Source organism: Lagopus leucura, unplaced genomic scaffold, assembly GCF_019238085.1.
Source record: "Lagopus leucura isolate 7727_CA_CO unplaced genomic scaffold, USGS_WTPT01 Super-Scaffold_100017, whole genome shotgun sequence".
Classification (NCBI taxonomy): Eukaryota; Metazoa; Chordata; class Aves; order Galliformes; family Phasianidae; genus Lagopus; species Lagopus leucura.
The window spans coordinates 7,357,100-7,377,443 of NW_024962271.1; the positions used below are offsets into that span (position 1 = coordinate 7,357,100).

At 45.9% G+C, this 20,344-nt stretch overlaps 2 long non-coding RNA genes across 18 annotated transcripts in view; one reads left to right on the forward strand and one right to left on the reverse strand.

Moving 5' to 3' along the window:
* Nucleotides 1–20,344, forward strand: part of LOC122183192 — a 31,572-nt gene that overhangs the window by 9,996 nt on the left and 1,232 nt on the right. For 4 of the 10 annotated variants that reach the window (XR_006180141.1, XR_006180145.1, XR_006180139.1 and 1 more), the window contains 5 exons: nucleotides 77–1,635; nucleotides 2,245–2,418; nucleotides 11,176–11,337; nucleotides 12,937–13,048; nucleotides 16,915–17,020. This is a non-coding gene — a long non-coding RNA (uncharacterized LOC122183192). Of the gene's footprint in view, nucleotides 1–76; nucleotides 1,636–2,244; nucleotides 2,419–6,919; nucleotides 7,136–11,175; nucleotides 11,338–12,857; nucleotides 13,049–16,914; nucleotides 17,021–20,344 lie in introns of all 10 variants that reach the window. The other 6 variants (XR_006180147.1, XR_006180146.1, XR_006180144.1 and 3 more) reach the window with 5 other exon arrangements.
* Nucleotides 9,680–20,344, reverse strand: part of LOC122183194 — a 154,247-nt gene continuing 143,582 nt past the window's right edge. For 7 of the 8 annotated variants that reach the window (XR_006180156.1, XR_006180150.1, XR_006180153.1 and 4 more), the window contains one exon: nucleotides 16,759–17,604. This is a non-coding gene — a long non-coding RNA (uncharacterized LOC122183194). Of the gene's footprint in view, nucleotides 11,818–16,758; nucleotides 17,605–20,344 lie in introns of those variants that run through there. The other variant, XR_006180157.1, reaches the window with a different exon arrangement.

Here is a 20,344-nt window from a genome sequence, read left to right on the forward strand (position 1 = left end):
AAAAAATGCCGGAGTACGAGGCTTGGGAGAAGTCATTCCCAGAACTAACTCTTGCCATTTTTCTCTTCCCTGTCAGAGCCTTGAATGCTCAACTGCTCAGAGTTAACTCAGCAGCTTCAAGAGATTCAATAATATTTGTTTTTACCCAAATCCCTCGAAGTCTGAGGGAATGGAGACAGAATCAGTTTACTGAGATGAAAAGCCAAGAAAAGTAAATCATCCTTGGGTCAGGGTGAGCTCTCATTTGAAGAGGCCACAGATGGCAGAGATGTTCATGAATCAGCAGTTTCACAGACCTCTGCCCATTCAGGGAGTAATGCGTGTAAACAAACATGAAAATGGCACAGAGCCGCAGAACTTTCCAGATCCTTCCTGTTCCCTCCATGCAGTCGAGGGGGCCCTCCTCAGAGGAACCAGATAGAAGAAAAGAGCTGCTGCCCTTGACTGTGGGCTTGTCCCAGGATGGTCATCCTATACCTGCTTCAGCTGTGTGAGAGCCAAAGGCTAGAGTGACAGCGGGGTGTCCCCTCTTCTCCCATAGTGCAGCCAGGTATGCTCTTGAGGACAGGAGGCAGCTGCTGACTGGCCTGGTGGCAGGCGTTTGGAGTTATCTGAGATGGAGGGAAGGAAGGAGAGGTGAGGTGAGGACGTGAGCTATTACACCATTGCACTGCTGCAGGTGCAGGACAGCTCCTGTACATGTGGGCTTTGGGAGGTGGGCCTGCCCCTGGTGTGCTCCTGCTCTTTGATATGTGCCCTGGATCCACGCGCCGATGAGCCTGGGACCTTGGAAGCCCCACAGAGCTCTAGCCTGTCTGGTGTTAGGGACATTCTTCCCGCAATTATCTGATGTTTGTCAAATGTTGTGCCAGAAAATGCAACTAGAGGGCTGTGCTGAGAGCACCCGCTTTGGTAGATCTGTGTTTGTATTCTAGGGCCTGCTGGCCAAGCGATGCTGCCCAAGTGTCAGCCTGGGTAGTGCTTCTACAAGAAGATAACATGTAAGTGATGAGAACTGGCCAAGTCAGTGACTGTGCCTGAATCGTAGTTGAGACTTTGTCATGGTTTGAACCATGACGGGCTTTTTGTGAATAGTCTGTTTGGGATGAAGCACAGCCTGAATCTTCAAACCGTTATGTGTGATGACAGCTGTGAGACTTCTGTTGAAGTCACTAGGCATCAAACAACCATAAACTTCGGAGTGTGGTTCTGCTGAGGAGATGCTGCTACTGAGGCTCTGAGACAAAAGGAAGTGAGAGGAAAATGGACTCTGCCGTTCTCCCAGGAGCAACACCTCACAACGCGCCAAACCTAGCAATTGTATGTGAGGAGCAATTACAGTGGGTGTCACAGGAGATGTACAGGGACATCTAAGGCATTGGGATTTATTATCAGTAAACCATGTACTTCAAGTTCACTGTGAAGTTGGAGAACATCTAACCGTGTAAATGATCTGAGGGAATTGGATGAAGTGAATTTTGTGACTGTGAAGTTAGACAAGTTATCAGCCATGTTTCCAGACAATAGAGAAGATCCTGAGAAAGACATTTCATGAGAAGTAACTAACTCCTATAGTAACGAACAGTCAAGAAAGCAGCTGTTTTTAAAAAACATACATCCACCAAATGATTACAGGTTGGTATGCTTAAGGAGTGAAGAAATGTGCAAATTTTTTGGTGTTGCTCTTCTGAGGGTTTCTTGTGCTGGTGTCCAGACTCTGGCAACATTATCTTAACCTACTTTGACTGTCAGTGGTAGAAGGTAGTAGCTGGGGGTGGCCGAGTGCACAGTGAGAACTGGCACTGCGCAGTGACAGAGCAGACGTGCTGGGGGTGGCTGTGACCTGGGACCCAGCAGCTGGGGGTGAGCGCCTGGAAGAGGATGTTTCTGACTGGTGCTATCTAGAGAAAAAGCAGCCTGCTGATGAGATCACCTTAGGGCATCAGGGTTTAGAAAGGGGTAGAAGAATGTGGGACAGAAATGAGCAGTACAGAGCAATGACATGCTTGATGAGAAGCCAGCCTTACTGAGTGAGCACAGTCACAGAGTGAAAAGCTGCCCACTGGGCAGATACCAGTGATCATAGCATAAGCAGGAAAATGGCATCAATCTAGACACAGTGCTTTTTGTGACTCTTAAGGTGTTGATGGATGAAGACTCAGTGAAGAGAAGCTTCCTTTTTCTTATGTTTTGACATCTTTCAGGCTTAAACATGAACTAACTACCATTATCCTAATTTTACAGATGGGGACAGACAGGTTATGTGACATGCTCCAGGTCACATGAGCAGTGTGTGTCAGAGTGAGAAACAGCACCTGGATCTCTCAATTGTGAAGCTGTTGCTCTTGGCGCTGCGTCATCCCGACTGCAAACAAAACACTGAGGTTGACTTTGCCTGTGTCCTTATGCCTACAAATGGTAAGGTTTTTGAACAAATCAAAGAAAGCAAAAAGAGTCACTCCTCCAATTTGTATGTCCAATCCTCTCTATGCAGTGGCATGATGTACCCTAGAGGAGCCTGTAATTAATACAAGTAATTACCCCTTGCTGCAAAGACTCTGCAACATCATTGGTTAAGAATCTAGATGAAACTTTCACCTTGTTTACTGAGTGCTTCATGTTGTGTGATTCAAGGTGGATTGGGATGATATCTGCAGGAAAAATTAACTTAGAACCAAGATGAACACTGCAAATGTCTTGGTGCCATTGTCTTGACTTGGCCACCACTGGAGCTTTAATAGAAATGGAGAGAAGGCAGGGAAATGATTAGGTAGGAAACAGAGTGACCTGTTGCAAAGGAGTGCTTGTCACAGTTTGCCTTCTTCACTCAAAAAGTTTTAATATAAAAGGATTGGATGTCGATGGCTTGTTGGCGTAAGAACACGTGTGGGTTCTAGGCGTGTTCTTGGTCTTCAACTGCACTGAAGATCGTCAGGTCTGGAATTTTCCAAAGAGCCCAAGGGATCATTATTCCTAATGCAAAAGATGCCTGAAGAACATCCCAGACTAAGGCCAAGTCTCAATGGCGGAACTATGCTTTGGATTCCAGTTCCCAAACCTGCTGCTGCTCCAGATACGTACTGTGGGCTTCTGCTTTTAACCTGGTAGTGTTGCCAGAGGCACTGGGCACCTAACATTTCATGACACCAAAGAAACACTCATTAATTGAAACTCCTCAGGCAAACAGCTGCTTCTGCTTGCTGTGGCTCTATTTTCAGCTCTTAGCTCTGAAGTGAAGCTGACAATTTTTGCTGGTTTCTCAGACCTCCTATTGAGTTTTTCTAATTAATATTTTTGAACTACTTAGATGTTCTCAAGTCTACGGTGATCCAGAGAATTATTATTACTGCTGGTATTATTAAGGCTAATAATGCTGCTAATAACCTTAGTGAGCTTGGCAGAATTCAGTTTGAACTCCTTGCCGCAGATGAAGAAAGCTAACTTTGGTAATGTGAGGGGTACGTGACTGAGTTACCAGTACCTGCTGTTTACAGGGGGCAGGAGGAGTATATTTGCTCAAATGAAAAAGGTCAAGGCAGAGGCCCATTTGCTGTTTGTTAATAAGTAATCTGAAGTACAACACAGCTTTACTGTAACAAATCGGCCTAGCTTAGCTGTCCTTCCATCACCATTATATCCAACACAATTCTAGATGAAAATGCCAGTTTAGAAATAATCCATGTTCTCACAGATTATTTTCAACATCTGTGCAGAGGATTTGTAGCTGGGGATCTGCAGCAGCAGCAGCAAAAGAACCTTCCGTATTTTGCCAGTGCTTGCCTCAGAAACTGAGCAAAGGATGAAATACTAGATAGAGCATGATTTGTCTCCTGGGCAATTCTCCCCTAGACTCAATCAGACCTGTGCATCTTCCCTACAGAAGTATGCCAGTCCAGAGCTGTGGTGGTAGCTGGCCCGCTTACTGCACCCTGTGGAGGTGCTGATGTAACCTACAAAACCGCCTATGTCATCTCAGAGCCTGGCCCATAGTCAACAGTTAAAATTCAGACATGGGTGTCTGAGAGTGTCCTTCCAAGGGACTGAGCATATGTGCATTGCAACCTCTGCCTTTCATGGGCTTTTGTGAAAAAAGATGGTTGTTGTCCAAGCGACAGTTGTCCTGATTATTTCCCAAAATACCAAGTAGTGTGGTGGCTGGGTCCTTTGTGGTTCACTTACTGAGCGCAGGCAGGATTCATTAAAAAATGTTTTCCTATTCATGAGACACTTGAAGTGCTTATCAAAAAAAAAAGCAACATTTGTGCCAGCTGCCAGCTAACCACAGATTCTCATTTGTAACTCTTAATGTTCGTGTCCTTCAGCTGCACCAGCCTGAGGCACATTAGATGTCACACAGCTATTCCCTGAAGTAGAGCTTGTGATGTGCACACTGCAAGAGCAGGCACCACCAACACGCAGGCAGCGTGGCAGTCACCACACTCCCACAGCACAGGTTTGTGAGGGGCTTTGCCACGTGCGCAGGTATTTCTTGAAGGAAGGTAGCTGGGGTGCACACACAAGTGCACATACACATGAGGTCACCTTTGGAAACAGGAACCACGCAGATTGCAAACTGCAATTTCTGGCTTCCTGAAATGTGATTTCAGGAGGCAGTGATCCTTTAACAGATCAACAGCCCGGTTCCAAATGCCTGTTAACCGAGGTGGGAGGGAACGAGCTTGGTGAGGGAAGACTTTCTCTACCGAGCAGGTCACATCTGGCTGTGAGCTCAGCATCTGTCCGATACCAGAGCCGTACCAAAGTCGTCTTCAGCTCCTGGGCTTGCCTCACAGGAGGCAGTGGCAGAGGAGTGGTGAGGAGGGGCTTTCTGCAGAGTCATTTGCTGTCTGGCAGTGAGCAGAGGACTGAGGCTGTGTAGCAACTGTGGAAGTGAGGAAGATGAGGAGCGTACAGGGAAGAACACTTGGGAGATTGTAGGGTCTTTGTAGCAGGATGGAAAAAGGATTTCTGCAACTTGAGTGTTCACATACATCGGGAAACAGGGCCAGTGGCTGTTGGCTGCCAGGAAAGGGGTATTTTGGATGCCCCTTCTGTTTGCCAGACTCTTCTGAGATACTGAGAAAAGGGAAGGAAGAAGGGGAGAACACACATTGCCCAGGAAGCTGGCATGGCTGGTGCTGCCCTGTGTGTCTGTACCTGTGTGACTGGCTGCAGCTGAATGGTTGGCAAGTAGTACAGTTAGCAGAGATTCTTGAATTGATCCGATGTGCTGAGGATGTTTATCCCAGAACACCTGGTGTGGGCAGCAGGGATTGTAATGGTGGAATTGATACCTACTTCTGTGAAGTCTGGTTGAGCTGAGAATCTGAGCAAATACCTTCTAGCTAAAGCAAGGCTATGAGGAAGGTGGCATGAAGTCCTAGATCTCGTGCTGCAACACTGCTCTGAAGGAACATGTGGCCGTGCTGTATGTCACATGTCCTGGCAGGGAGAGCAGCAAGAATTACTAACTGGCAGCCCTTACAGAATGGTGATGCCACATGAAAATACACGTGTTCATTACTCATGAGATACATATTTGTTGCCTATCCCCACCTTCCCACAGAATTATACACCCAGGGTTGTAAAGCTTTCTGTGCCTGTCCCTGGATGTGTTGCTGTTTCCTCTTGCTGCTCTTTGTTTGGGGTAACATCTGTTGTTTCTGTTGTAGTGAGTTTCAGGAGTCATTAGCAACAGTGATACACTGCACTGTTCCTCCGAAGACCAGTCAGGATTTGCTTCTTCCCCTAATACCAATAGGAAAGCTAGTGTATCTGGTACCTGAAGTAATGTGATTAGCTAGAAAAGGTTAAGTATTCCCTGAACCTAATCCTGAGCATTAGTTACCAACCCCCATCAGTCTTTATGATATCATGATGGTGAATTTCTGGATTATGCAGTCTTTCATGGACGCATGGGCACATAATGGAAAGCAAGCTTAGTGCTGCAAACAGCACTGCAGTCACACTCTGCTCTAACCAGCAGCCAGCCACAATGCCTGGGAAATTGTGCAGGTGGTTTCAGACAATGGTAAGTAGTCTATTATCGTTGAGAAGGAGGGGAAAAAAACAACCCTTGGGAGATTTCCCCCATGACCATCTGTTAATTTTCTCCTGAAGCCATTAGTGATTTCCATAGAATAGCGTGTTTAGTGCCCTGCAAACAGTGCAGTGGATCAGAGCACTGCATTGCTGCTGCTGGACCATGCAGCCTTCCTTGTCAGGAATTAGCACACCGACATGCTTCCTCAGCATGCACCTCAGCACTTCACATGCCTGGCAGTCATCAGCCTTAGTTCTCCAATAAGCCCTGGGCTTTGTTGCACCTCTGACAGGGGAGCACCCTTCATTCACCTGCCAGCCTTCTTCCATGCAGCTCCTGTAGCCTTTTCTGTCCTAACACAGGCCTTGCTCAAAAGCTACCATATCTGCATTTATTTAGAGGTGCTCAGGTGCTTAGCTACAGCCCCAGGTCACTGTAGTATTTCATGCTGTCTTAGAGATGAATGCTGAAAGTGCTCATTGTCTGCAGTCCTCTTTACACTTGTATTTTGACCAATAGACACATGCTGCACAGTAAAAATGACCACCAACCTGTATGACAACTGTCAGCACGCTGTGTGTGCCCTGCAGCATCCATAGGCTCTGTAGCTAATGGTGGTCCTGGGGCTGGACCCAGCAGGGAAAGCATCTCTACCTCTGCCTTGTGCCAAGCTGTGGAGGACATGAGATTGTTAGAGCAGTGGTCATACAGCATGGCTGGCAGCTGCTTCTGCTTTTAGCTGGGAGTTTCTGGTGTTGCCCAGGGTAGGGAATGGAGGGACAATCCAAAGGTGAGTGGTAGTGGAAACCCAGTGGATTAGTTTGGACCAAATTACACAGTTGAGAAGAGTTTTCAAAGCTACCTCTTTCTTTCCAGGTTCTTCTGTGATACCAGAAGATGTTGCCCCCAGATCGTGGCCTGGGGACAATGTGAACAGCTCTGTTCTTTATGCTGGTACCTGAGAGCAATTGCTAGAAGTAACTTGGCTCTTCCCTATGTTTCGTGTGTGTGCTTGGTGTGCTGAGTGGTTTCCAAAGGAACTTTCTGAGCACTGAAGCAAATGGGGAAACTGGCTGTGAAGCAGTTGCTGCAGTAAGTGAAACTTAGGAGCAGCTTTTGCTTTCTGTGCAAGATAGGGTGTTTTCCAGGCATTTTTTGTGCATTTGGGTTCGTGTGATGTTTCTTCAAAGAAATGTTATCGTTTGTGCATTTTTACTTTAATAATAAAGTAAATAGCCCTTGAAAAATTGTTTCTTGGAGCAATGCAAATGGGCACAGAGAGCATTTTGCTATTTAACAATTACCTGAATACAGTTCTTTGCTTTTTGGAAGAAGCCAAGCTTTTTCCCTCCTCCTAAATTAAAAGACATGACAAAGTGTGTCAGGGAGAGAGCCTTACCCAGGAGGGAGTTAGTGCAGTGCTGGGGTAAGTAGGACTTGCTTCTGAAGCAATAGCAGCAGTACAGATTTTCTCAATGGTGTTTATGCCTTACCACATGCTACCTCACCAACCTCCTCATTTGTTGCTCTGAGACCTGAGTGCCCAGGCTGAGTAACTTCCTGGTGTAACCGTTTGCAGATAGAGACTTTTGAAGTTATACCCAGGAGTGCTTTGATGTCTCATTATTAAGCTTTATGCTTTTTGACTTCTAGTGCCCACCTGCCAGCTTTAGAGCCAGCAGTCCACACCATGTACCCAAGGCAAGCCTGATGCTTCTGCACAACGTCCAAAACTGTCAGTGTTGGGACCATAGACTAATAGGAAAACTTAAAGTTTTTAAGTCTGCAGACACCCCAGCATAACAGCTCCTCTGGAAGTACAGACAGCCTTTCTGTCACAGCAAACATATTTAATCTGAAACATCGATTGCTGGCAGCCAGGAAGTGACAAACTGGGTTGCTGTTGTCCTTGGGGTCGTTGTTCCCACCTTCCATCTCTTGCAGAGCATCCAGACGACGCAGCGGGGAGCTAGGCACTGCTTGCTTGCGCTCAGCAACGTGCTGTTGAATCACTGGGCCACAAAGCAAGTGCATGCGACGGAGCGTGGCTGCCTTTCCTACTGGTTTGAGCATTCACATGGGAGTTTGAGAGTCCGGATTCTGCTCCCAGGACTGTTTATGCATTTTACGTGGAACAGTCACCGGGTAACATATAATCCCCAATCAAAGCCCTCAGGGGGTTCAGGCAAAGCAACGCCCAGTTTCTGGATCCTGATCAGAGTTAGGTGTGAAATGGGCTGAGCTGCTTGGCCCTGTCAAGACTGGGGCAGTTCTGGGCATGCATGAAGGTGGAACTCTAGATAGCTGAAGAACTTGAGAGTATTAAAAAAAAGCTGGAGATTGAAAGGGACAGACAGTGGGAAGAATCTGGGAGCTGCAGTGGGCTGTCCCCACTGTGGGCATTTCGAAGTGCAGATCTAGGATAAAGCCTCATGTGCTCCAATGATGAAGCCCTCTTACAGGGAAACAATTGTTCTCACAGATTTCTGAAGTAGAAACTTATTTACATAACCATTTTTTTTAATGTCCTATCCTAGTCACTGCATTTGCTTAGATTTCTTTCCACTAGGCTGCATGTGCTGAGCTGCACAATGGTGGCTGCCATATGAATAGCTTGTTATTCTTACCAAGCGTGACAACTGCTGTAGCAAAATCAAGAGCAACCTGCTCTAATGTAAACTGATTTCAGATTGCCCCTGGCAGTCCCAGCTACCTCATCTAACCTCTTTTTTTGCCAGTTTTTTTTCTTCCTTTTTTTTTTTTTTTTTTTTTTAACTTCTCCCCACTGAAGACACACCCAGTGCTTTCTTGTAAGGTGTTTTATCACACTAGCTTTTCCACCAGCATCCGTAACACGGAGAAACTTCTCTGGTATTGCCCTTGATATCTCCAAAGCCGCTTGGATTCTCCAGCAGATGCAGGATGCAGCTGCCAGCTGTCTCCTGGGGAGAGCTCTGCAGTGGTCACCGCTTGTACCCAAGAGTACCTAGCTGCAGAGCACCATAGATGTGTGCCTGGCTCTTGAGACTGTTGCATCTTTGATGCCCAGCTGTGTTTGGAACACATAGAGCTCAATTAGTTCAAACAAAGGCTTATTCATAGGGATGGCCATGTCAGGTGGGAAGTAGTTGTTTTGCTAAGAGAGTGTGGGCAGTGAGGTGGGCTCTGGGCAGGGGGTATTGGGGAAGAAGCAGTCTGATTTGACAATCATAGCTGCCAGATTGGTGTGTACGATGGGTGTGATATAAATTGCTACCTATAAATGAATACCACAACAGCATTTTAATGAAGTGTTTTCTAGTAGCGCTTGTCCAGGCTGGTTGTGTTATGCTAAGGCTGGAGAGGTATCTCCAAGCAAGCTTCTTGGCTAAACCTTCATAAACATGGTCTCACCCAAGATCTAACTATGATTTGTTTGGATAAGAGGTTTTGCTTGTTTGTTTCTGGACGTGCTTTCAAATACACATGGGTTTTTACTTTTATTTATTTATTTTTTGCTTCTTGGTCCGGGTTTTGTGTTGGTATCGCAGACCCCAACTGGTGCAGAGATTAGGGCTAAATCTGTTGCTTTTTCTGGGCATTCATTGTGGTTCTGACAGCAAGTGCCTGGGTCAGCTGCGGTTTTTCAAGGGACATCTGGGGCTGTGACTCACTGTGGTGACCTGTGTCTGTGCTGAGCCTGGGAGGTAAAAATACCCTTGCACACCAGTGTCTTTTGGGGAGTTCTCTGTCCTTAGCTTCTCCTGGTGTGCCGGTACACCTGGCACTGCAGCCCATGCTGCTGGAAGGCATAGCCTCGTGGATCCACACCTTGCATTTGCAGTGTGATTCTGCAAAAACCCAGCAACCACTTCTCATGGTAGCTAGCCGATTTTCTGAGCCTTTGGCAGCCTGGATTGCTGCATATAAATGTGCGTGTATATATGGTAGGATACAGATATTGAAGTAGGTGTTGCATTTGGAGGACATCTGTTGTACACTGCTTCTACAACATTTCAGGCCAAAACAATTGTTTTATTAGAAGGTCTCACAACGTGTCCAGTTGCCACCACAAGCTGCATAAATCTAAAACAAAGCCCAGAAATAGTCTTTCTCATGCTGCCTCTGAAGTGAGGAGGTTTTGACAGTGCATTAAAGACAGGCCTCTTTTTTTGCTCAGGTTGAAGATCAGGGAGAGAAAGTTCAGTTCTTTGATCCTCAAAGATAAAATCTCAGACCTGAAGTCTCTTGACTGTCTGGACTTGTGATGTATGCACTGAATTCATTCATATTACAAATAAGTAATAACTGGCAGGTGATGCTGTGGAGATAACAGCTTCGTTCTTTTCGAGGAATCTGTAACTAACTCCAGCCAGGTCTCCCGGATCAACAGCTGTTTAAAAAAAAAAATTAAAAAATAATCAAATAATTTTGGTTGGAAGGAGCATCTAGAGGGCTGCAACCAACCTCCTCAAAGCAGGGCTAACTTCAGCACGAGCCTAGGCTACTTAGGGCTTTGTTGTTAAATGTTGGAAGTCTCCATGGGTGTAGATGTTACAGACCTCTTTGGGCACCCATTCCAGTGCATGTCGGCTTTCATTTTGAAACATTTCTCCAGTTATATTCAATGGAATTTCTCCTGCTTCAGCTTGTGGTCGTTGCCCTCATGCTGTGCACTGCTGATGAGCATCTGGTTCCGTTACCTCCTGTGCAGCGAGGGTGCAATTGGCCGTCACCACTGCACAGGCTCCCAGCTGACTCATGATGAGCATTTTGTCCACTGGGACCCCAGCTTCTTTTTTCAGTGAAGCTCCTTGCTAACCACTCAGCTCCCATCCTCTGCTGTTGCACAGATTAATTCTGTATTGTGTGCAGATTTTGTCTTTCTCTTTGATATATTTGAGGAGATTTCTGTCAGGTTAGTCTGCTGAAGAGCATGTGAATGGCTGTCCTGTCCTCCAGCATAATGATCTACACCCTAAATGCAGTGTCATGTGCAAACATGCAGAGCACGCGTTGCACCCTTTCATCCAGGATGTTAGTGAAGACAGGCTCTAGTTTTGTCCCTTGAAAAATGCCATTTCTTAATGCAATTAATTAGAAGTCTAGTTGTTGACCATTATTGCCTTTTGAGCTTCATGTGCTTTTTCCAGGCGTGCTGTGGACCATCCATGAAGTCTGTACCACCCCAGTTTGTTTTGGACAGGAGACAATGTTACAGGCTATTCTAAAACCAAAATAAGTGACATCCACAACATCCCTAACTTGTTTATCCAGCACGTCATTTCAGCACAGAAGACAACCATGTTGGCCAGGTACAGTTTGACCTTAGTAAATCCATGCTGCCTGTTCTGAGTTGCATTCTTGTCAATGTGTTTGGAAATGGCTTCCAAATGAATTTGCTTGGTAATGTTCCCGGATAAAAAATGTACTGATACCTTAAAAATGATATCTAGCTCTTTGCTAATGCTTAGGCTAATCCCTTTCAGAAGAAGCCAGTTGATTACATGTGTGGAGTTTGTGACACCTACAGCATGAGCCCGATGTGCTGGTTGAGGGAATTTTTGGTAGGGAGCGGCTGAGCAGGTCAAATTCAGAAGCAACCTAAGCAGGACACACCTACTATTCCCTTTCTTCCCAGCCTGGCCACCAAGAGTGACCATCCTAATGTTGTTGCTATGGCTTTTGTGTTACCATGAAGAGTTCTAAACAGAAGAAACAAGGAGGAACCAGATCAACGGATGGTAGAGTGTGGTATTGTCTGACCCTGGCACCCAGCAGGGATTTGACTGGTTCTGAAAGAGGAAGAAATAAAAAAGGTTAGCTGTTTGGAGAGTTGGGTGCAGGCCTGGTCATTTCTAGAGAGCATGAGTATTTCAGTCAACAGGAAGGGTCAGGCACTTGCCAAAATACACATTAGCACAATGGCCTATAGCAGGTTGAATTCACAGAAGACGGTTGAGTTTCACTAGGTATGGCTCTGGCAAAGCCTTTTTCCTGCTCTGGCCCTGCAGTCCGACCTGGTGACTTTTCAACCATTTTCTTTCTTACTTTCTATCAGCATACTTATCTAGCTATTGTAGTTCAGGCCCTTGTGAACCGATCTGGTATGCTCTTAGGTGACTTGAAGCTCTCTCCTTGTGACAGATAACAGCACTTGTTCCCAGCCAAGGTGACACCTCTGAAGTCTTCTGAATCACTCCTTTTGTATGGAAAACTCTTGGTAATGCTAGTCAGAACAGTGGAGGGCTGGCAGGAGTCACTGGTGTGTTCACAGCTGGAAAGCTTGGCAGACCAGATATGTCCCCTGTAACTGGAACTAGAGCAGGTATTTGCAACTGAGGAAAGAGGCAGGAAGGTGCAGTGGTGGGAGGCAGTGAGCCTGAGTGCATGAACACTTGGGCAGGCAGCATTGCACATGGCTTGCTAATTAGACAAAATATATTTAATGCTGTCATCTTTTACTGTACCCATATTAATGTGATTGAGCAGCTGAATTTCTGCCTCATTTGCGATCTTCTTACCTAGCGCATTAGAAAACTTTCAACAGTGGCACACAGAAAAGCAAATAGGACATCGGTGTAGTGATAAGCCTGCTGTGCATGTGCAAATCCATGTGCATCTCTGAAGGAGACGCAGTCTCAGGCGTGTTTGGCTAAGGTTTATATTGCTCTGCACGGCAGGCTGAGGTTTGAAGGTCTGAAGGTAAGTGTGTGTGTGTACCTGCATGCTGGAGTGCAGTCCCTCATGCGCTAATGAAATCTGACTTGCTGGGTCACCCTCCTGCTTCATTTGCAGTGACACAATATCATTTAAAGTTGTTTGCTTATTACAGAGATAATATCACAAGGTGTGGTGCCCTGATGGGAGCCTAGCAAGAAAGTAACACTCATTCACCCACCCACCTTTGGCAGATTGTCTGAGGGTCCCTCATTGGCTTCGTGACGGAAAGTGGTTGATTCACCTCCACCCAGCAGTAATTAGGTGTTGCTGCCTATGGAAGTTCCCATGTTTGGCATCGGACTGGTAAGCCTAGAACTCATTGTTGAGATTCACTGCAGAGTAAAACCATCACTCTTTGTTTTATATTCAGCCTAGTAAGTTACTTAGTACATTATATCATTTACTTGTGAATTTTATATCATCATTAAAATGCTCCTAGGTGCTGTTACCCTGGTATATTTCACAGCAGCTATTTACATGCAGCCTTCCCATCAAACAGGGAAGCAGTTCTGGTAGCAAAAATTTAATTATGTTCTTTCAGAACAGTGTCTTTTTTTTTTTTTTTTCTTTTACTGTAGCTCCTACTGCATACAGAGCAGCTCCTTCCAGAAGGGCTTTGCCAGCCCCCAAAAACTGATCGTTTCAGCCCCTGAGCTTTAAGACACAATTGCTCCCTTGTCAGTGCAGTTCTTACCGAAATAGGCTGGCTTGGCAGGTCTCCATTTCTTCTTTGTTTAAGTTTATATATTTTTATATCAGAAAGGTAATAAATTTGACAAAAGAGGTTTATTCAGACTCTAACTGTACAGTTTACCACACACACAAAATAAGATATCCAGCACACTTTGTTTTAATTTATAGCATCGATGCCAAGCTGTTAAAATACCGGAGTTAGTCCACTTCTCCCTGACTTGACCTTTTGAAACCTTTTCTGCATCACTGTGCCATGCTGAGTTTTCTGTTCTGCATCCTCCATCTTTTCAGGACATTGTTGCTATGAAGTGGGAAGACTTTAACTGAAGTGAGCCCAAGCTCATAGGGTCCCAGTCCCCAGCATGCGGGGCTTTCCCTGGGACAGAGGTGTGGGACTCTGGGCACCTTTGGCAGCTTGGCTGATGGGGCCTCTGTTGGGTGGAGTCCTCTGAATGGTTCAGGTGTCTCCTCACTCAGGTTCTGAGTGTCCTGGCACTATGGGGAGAATTTCCCAAATGGCATCAGAACACACGTTAACCTCTTCGGGGTCAGGCTTCCATTTGGCTGAGCCCTGTGTCCTGGGGCACCCAGAGCTGCTGTGCTGGGTAACCTGTTTCATGGAGCAAGCACTAAATCCAGAGACCTTACTCAACCAGTGGGTTCTCATTTATGTATTAGATTTAGTATCCAAATGATCCTATAAACACAGCCATGGAACAGGAGCTGCAATCTATTTAGCAAGGTCTGTTTCCATGTATGTTCATCAGTGAATTGGGATCAGAGTGGGTGTAGGTCCTGGGGATAGGTGACTGGAGTTAGCAAAGAAGAAAGAGGTGTGGGTGGATGGAGTAACATTTCAAAAGAGAAGGTGAATTCACAACTCCACTTTTTCTACCTGGTCTACAACAGTACTCCTGCTGCAGTGATACATGGGGTCTGGAAAATTGTCTCCTAAAGCTCAGTTTAGTGGAGGGAATAGAACAGCAACTGCAATGCAGGCAGGAGGAGTCGATTCACTCAGTATTATTTGTTAACATATGAGCTTCCCTACCTCTGTAGGCATTGTAATAGCAGTGTCATCTGATACAGGCCTGCAGCATATCAACTAATGGGCACACTGCTGCTGGGAGGTTCTCAGACAAGGTCAGCAACAGCCAGACCATATACTGAAATCCTTGCTATAAAAGCAGCTTTATTTCTGACCTGTGTGCTGGGACTGTCCAGCTTCCAGCCCCATGTTTGTCTTTTGGTGCCTGCCTTCCAATTGTGAGGCTCTGCTTTTCCCCTGGGCAGTACCCAGGCCAGAGTGTGCTCTGTGAAAGGGTAGTCAAGTTGCTACACTCTGCTGACAAGAGTCACTTAGCAGTGTCACACAGCAGGCTGGGATCCACAGGTTTGTCTAAGAGCCCGTCATGTTCAGCACTATGAAAGCCGGTGGGATGGGCTGCCTGAATCCCTTTGGTTCTGATGCAACTTGTTTAGTTTTCTTCAGCCACATCTGCATGTGTCCAGCACCAGCATTGCTGAGTGTCTGTGCCTGTGCATTCTGAAGCGCCTTCCCTTAGAAAGAGTGGAAGGACATCACCTCCTGCGCTTGATGGGATGCACAGTCTGTGCTCAGCAGTGGGTGCAACCAGAAACCAGGCTTTGGGAGCTCTCGTTTTGACTGGCACAGTCTGGTTTGAGTCCTGTGCATGACTGCCCAGTTCTGCTGCTTACCCTTCTTTGGGTGAAGTGACCCTGGTTTGGCTGGTCGCACACCCACACCTCCAAGCTGTCCCAAAACTAAGTGGTGTGTCATCACCTTTGTGCTCCTCCCAGCTGAGCAGAGATTGGACTTCACCTCCCCTTGTATCAGAATTGTCAGTCTCAGCACAGACTTACTTTTTTTTTTTTTAATTTGTACATTAGGAGGATTTTGCATCATAAAATGCTGTAATATAACAGCCATGTAATTGATGACTGGAAGTACTGAGATCACTGGCTCTCAGTGCAGTAAATAGAAAGCAGCAAGGTTCTGCTGTTCATTTCCAAACAGGTGAGTGGGAACTCTGAGAGCAGGAGCGATTAGTGTGTCTGCAGGTCTGGTTTCTCCTTTCCCTGAAGTGAAGGTGGGCGTTAGTCTGAAATGTGCAACATCCACATCATGCCTGATTTAAGATTTGCCAATGTGTGCTCATTGCTTTCTACTCTTTAGCAATCAAACAGAAACTTTTCAGCTGGTACCTGCTGGGTGACAGACAAGGTTTGAGAAATAACCTTTCGGTCACTATTGCAATACTGTGAAAATGTTCTTTGGTGATAAGACAGCTGCATCATATGAGTAGAGCCCATTATCTCAGCACAACCTGGATTCCCCAGTATGGCTCATAGATTTTGTTACTAAAAATGTGCAGAGGTGCACTGGGTGGTCATGTATAACTTGCATGAGAAATGTATCAGATGGACGTGAAACTTACATTAGCATGTTTCCCTGTTATAGAACCCTTTAAGCTTAGTCCTGCTTAAACAGCCTTGATGATAAAGGCCACACTGCTTGCTGTGGGAGGGGGACTGGATTATTAATGCTATATGATAAAAAGGCCTTGTGTTACCAGTGCTGTGATTGCTCAGGATGCAGCTGGCACTCTAGTTATTTTAAGTTTCAGAATTTGTATTATTTGCCATATAAACCATTGTAAAAATGAACGTAGCGATATGTAACAGACAAAGGTATCTTCCCACTGAAGCAGTGTTGAGTCATTATGCATTACCACCAAAGGAACAAGCGAAGTTTTATCAGCAACAGTTGGCAGTATTTCTGTTACATGGCATTAACCAATAATTTCTAAAAAATGCCTGTTAATTATGGTATTCAGCCCTTGCAGGCAGTTCTATCGTACAAGTGCAATCCAGTATCCAGCCACCAGCTGAAGACTGTAGCCTTTCATTGTCACCAAACAGTTATAGAATCATAGGATGGCTTAGGTCGGAGGAGACCTTAAAGTCCCAACCCAGTTGGCATGGGCAGAACTGCACCCATCAGGTCAGGCTGCTCAGGGCCCCATCCAACCTGGCCTTGAATGCCTCCAGTGATGGCACATGCACAGCTTCTCCAGGCAGCCTGTGCCAGTGCCACAGAATCACAGAATCGTAGGGGTTAGAAGGGACCTCCAGAGATCATCGAGTCCAACCCCCCTGCCAAAGCAGGTTCCCTACACCAGGTCACACAGGTAGGTGTCCAGGCAGGTCTTGAATATCTCCAGAGAAGGAGACTCCACCATCTCCCTGGGCAGCCTGTTCCAGTGCTCCATCACCTCACCGTAAAGAAGTTCTTGTGCACATTTGTGCGGAACTTCCTATGCTGCACTTTCTGGCCGTTTCCCCTTGTCCTGTCTCCACACACTGCCGAAAAGAGGCTGGCCTCGCCACTCTACCCCCCACACCTGAGTAAAGATTTTCTTCCTAACATCTAACCTAAATCTCCCCTCTTTTAGATTAAAGCTGTTCTCCTTTGCCCTGTCTGTCAGACCGTCTAAAATGTCAATCCCCCTCCTGCTTGCGAGCTCCCTTCTGGAAAGCCCAAGTGAGCTTTTTCTGAAGGTAAGACCATTTCTTAAGCTGATTGCTTTCTGAGGAAATCACTGTTATCACTGTTGTGTTTGTTTTTTTTTTTTTTTTAATTTTTATTTTTGTTTCTGTTGGTTGGACACTGTCAAGTAACATTCAGAAGAGATGCTTTACTCACCGCTACCTCTGGGCAGCTCATCTGGCTGGCACACAGCCTGCCAGCTTGGGGCAGCTGCTGAGCTCCAATATGGCACGAAATCTGTGGCTGGGCTGCTGGGCAGCCAGCCTGGCTCCAGAGGCTGCGTGAGCTGCCATCCTCACCGCAGCCCTAACACCAGCAGCAAACTGCAGGTCCTGGGGCACAGAGGTTGCACAGTGCTGTGTCTGCGCTGCAGCACCCAGCGCCATCAGCCCAGGCTTCTGAGCTGCACTGTGCATCCCTTGAGTACTGAACCCCCATGCTGCATAGGGCAATGGGGCTGGTGCGTTGCATGCTGCTGCAGCCATCTGCTGCTGCTCTTCAGCTGCTCTCTGGAGGTGTCTGCTGGGCTCCCAGTACATCTGAAAGACGTCACATCGTGCCACGAAGCTTTATCTTCTGGCTACACAAACATGTCCTAGAATGCACAGAGCAGGAGCAGATAAGGGTAAATCTTCTGTCGGTAACGGTAACAGTGACTGAAAAAAGTGACGTTTGTTTTGTACTTATCACTTTGTCTAGTGGTAATTATTATTGCTATTGTTAGTGCTTCAATTGCAATATCACCTGAGGCTGCCTAGCTAGCCTGGGCTCCATTGTATTTGGCACAAACACATCCAAACTTCTCCAAAAAACTCTCAGATCAGAATACAAGTGACTTAGGATGGCAGAGAGGAGGGATAAAACCAAATGAATACAATTAGGCTGGGCACAACTTAGTCATTCTCTTGGTATAATTATGAAATGGACAAAGGTAGTGCCAAATAACCTCAAATGCCCTTCTAGCTATAATTAATTATATTGCATAATAATAGTGTCAGTTTAAACATTGTTTAAAAGCGATGCTTTGCTCAAAATTACAGCCACACTTAGATCTTGCACAACAGACAAACACATAGCAGTGTCTTGACTTCCATTTTCTATTTCATTGTGTCATCGGTGCATAGGAAAAGCTCTTGACCAAAGAGCAGTCAGTGATACAGCGGTAAATAGAAGTGGGCAGATAGATCTGTCTGTGGTATATGAGGAGCAGGTAAATATTAGAAGTGCCCAGAGTAGAAGCAGGTACAAAGGGAGTGCCCTTTGCCTGCATTTACCCTTGACTACACCACTTAGAAGAGTTGCATAATTGATACAATTGAACCACATCAGGCTCTTACTTATAGAACATAATGAAATGGTTTTCAGCATTGTGGATCATGCTCCATGGATGATTGCAATATATGCATCCAGGCAGAATAAATAAAACCATTTCCCTAAGGTATTATGTCTCTTCACCTTCTCTGGTTGCACCAGGACTTAATTCTGAGAGCAGTTCTTTGGCGCAGCACGTAACCCTGTGCTGCTGCTGCACGCACTGGTGCAGAGCAGAGGGCCTTCCCTAATGCTGAGGGTTTGCAGTTCCCATGCAGTACATGAAGTGCTGTCAGAAACTGGTGGAGTTTAGGGGGCACACATACACACACCGCAGGCTATGCAGCACAGACCCCTGCATCATACTTCAGTTTTTCCTGTTTCCAAACACCTGTTAACCTGTACGTGACAGAAATGTGGCTCGCCTGTAGGAAGTACAGCGTCACAGGCAGCATTATTTGATAGCTGCTGAGTGATGGAAGTGGGAGCGAGGCACAGAGTGGTTCCTGGATAAACAACACAGGGGAGCTTCCCCCCTCCCCCCCTTCTTTCCCCCTCCCCCACTCTGCAATAATCGCTCATTACTAGGTCTTACTCTGTGGCTGTGTCATCCAGGGATGACTGTGGGCTACAACAGAAGCACGAGTATCAGGTGGCACTGAGAATGAATTACCATAGAAGTTATATAGAATATAGTGCTGTGCTATTATTTTCTCTCTTTTTTTGTTGTTGTTGTTGTTGCTTTGATGGCAAAACTATAGCTCATTTAGAAGTATTCCTCTTGCTGGATGCTTTGCCCATTGTTACATGGTGTTCTGCTACTCCTATTGCATCATTTGAACTTGGCCTTTACTTATGATGCTACATTGTTTTCTGTATACACTTTATAATTAGAATTACTAATTGCAAGCTTGCCTGTTGTCTTCAGTTGCTTTTCAAGAGCATTACTTGCAAAAAAATCACAGTTACACAGTTCTTTTCAATTGTTCAGCAAGTATTTTCATAAATAGAAGAGAAACCAGGACTGTGTTTTTAACTTAGCAGTTTCTGAGCTTTAGCTGGTGTGCAGAAATACACGAACCACAAAATGGAGTCTTTTCAGAAGCTGAAGTTCACCTCATCCTCCTTTTTTTTTTGAATGATAATAAAGAAAACACATTAGGTATGGTGACGTTTTTCCACCAGCTGTTACTTTTGACGTTAATTGGTGGGGTTTTTCTGATATGTAGAACTGCTGCATAAATGTCATATTGTCACCTTTGTGATACGTTTGGGAAACAGCACACAGAAAGTGTCCATGCAGTGTAATTGTTCTGCAAGAAAACGAGTCATTTCCATACACATGCTGCAGACTTAAACACAACGATCTCATTTTATCATTTGTTATTTGATGATGATTCAGTGGTGTTATTCTGGTGAAAATTGGAGTACAGCAGTGAATCAGCTCACTGGCTCTGCTTCACGCTATCTAAAAAGAGGATCCACCTACAGGTAAAGTACGATCACTCCACGAGTATCTCACGGACTGCAATCTGTCCTGGCTTGTCAGGTCTTCATCGGAAAAGGATTGCATGGGTTGAAAACCAGAGCACACGCTGACTGCCGCTTCAGTCAGTGGGAGCACTCGTGAACAAGGAGAGCTGGTTTTGGCTTTTCTAATGACAAATCACTCCAATACTGGAGCATAGGGTTACTCTTTTTGTTTTTTTAATTGCTGATGCTTTCATTACCTGTGGCTGCCACGGATGGAGAGAGCAGCACCTCCACTGCTTTTCACCACTTCCCCAGGAGGGCTGCAGGGTGTAGGGCAGTGCTGTGCTGGGAGCGGAGGAGCCGGGCGGCAGGGATGCTCTCCTGGCACGGCGCAGCGCTGGCGGTGGCTGCAGGGAGACACCTCCCACTGTGTTTGTGCAGCATTGGTGGTTAGATCTGCTGCTACAGCTGTTTCGTTGGCAGCCACCAGCTCAGCTTCACTATTACGCTTCAGTAAAGACTCAGTGGAAATAATACTGGAAAGCATATGT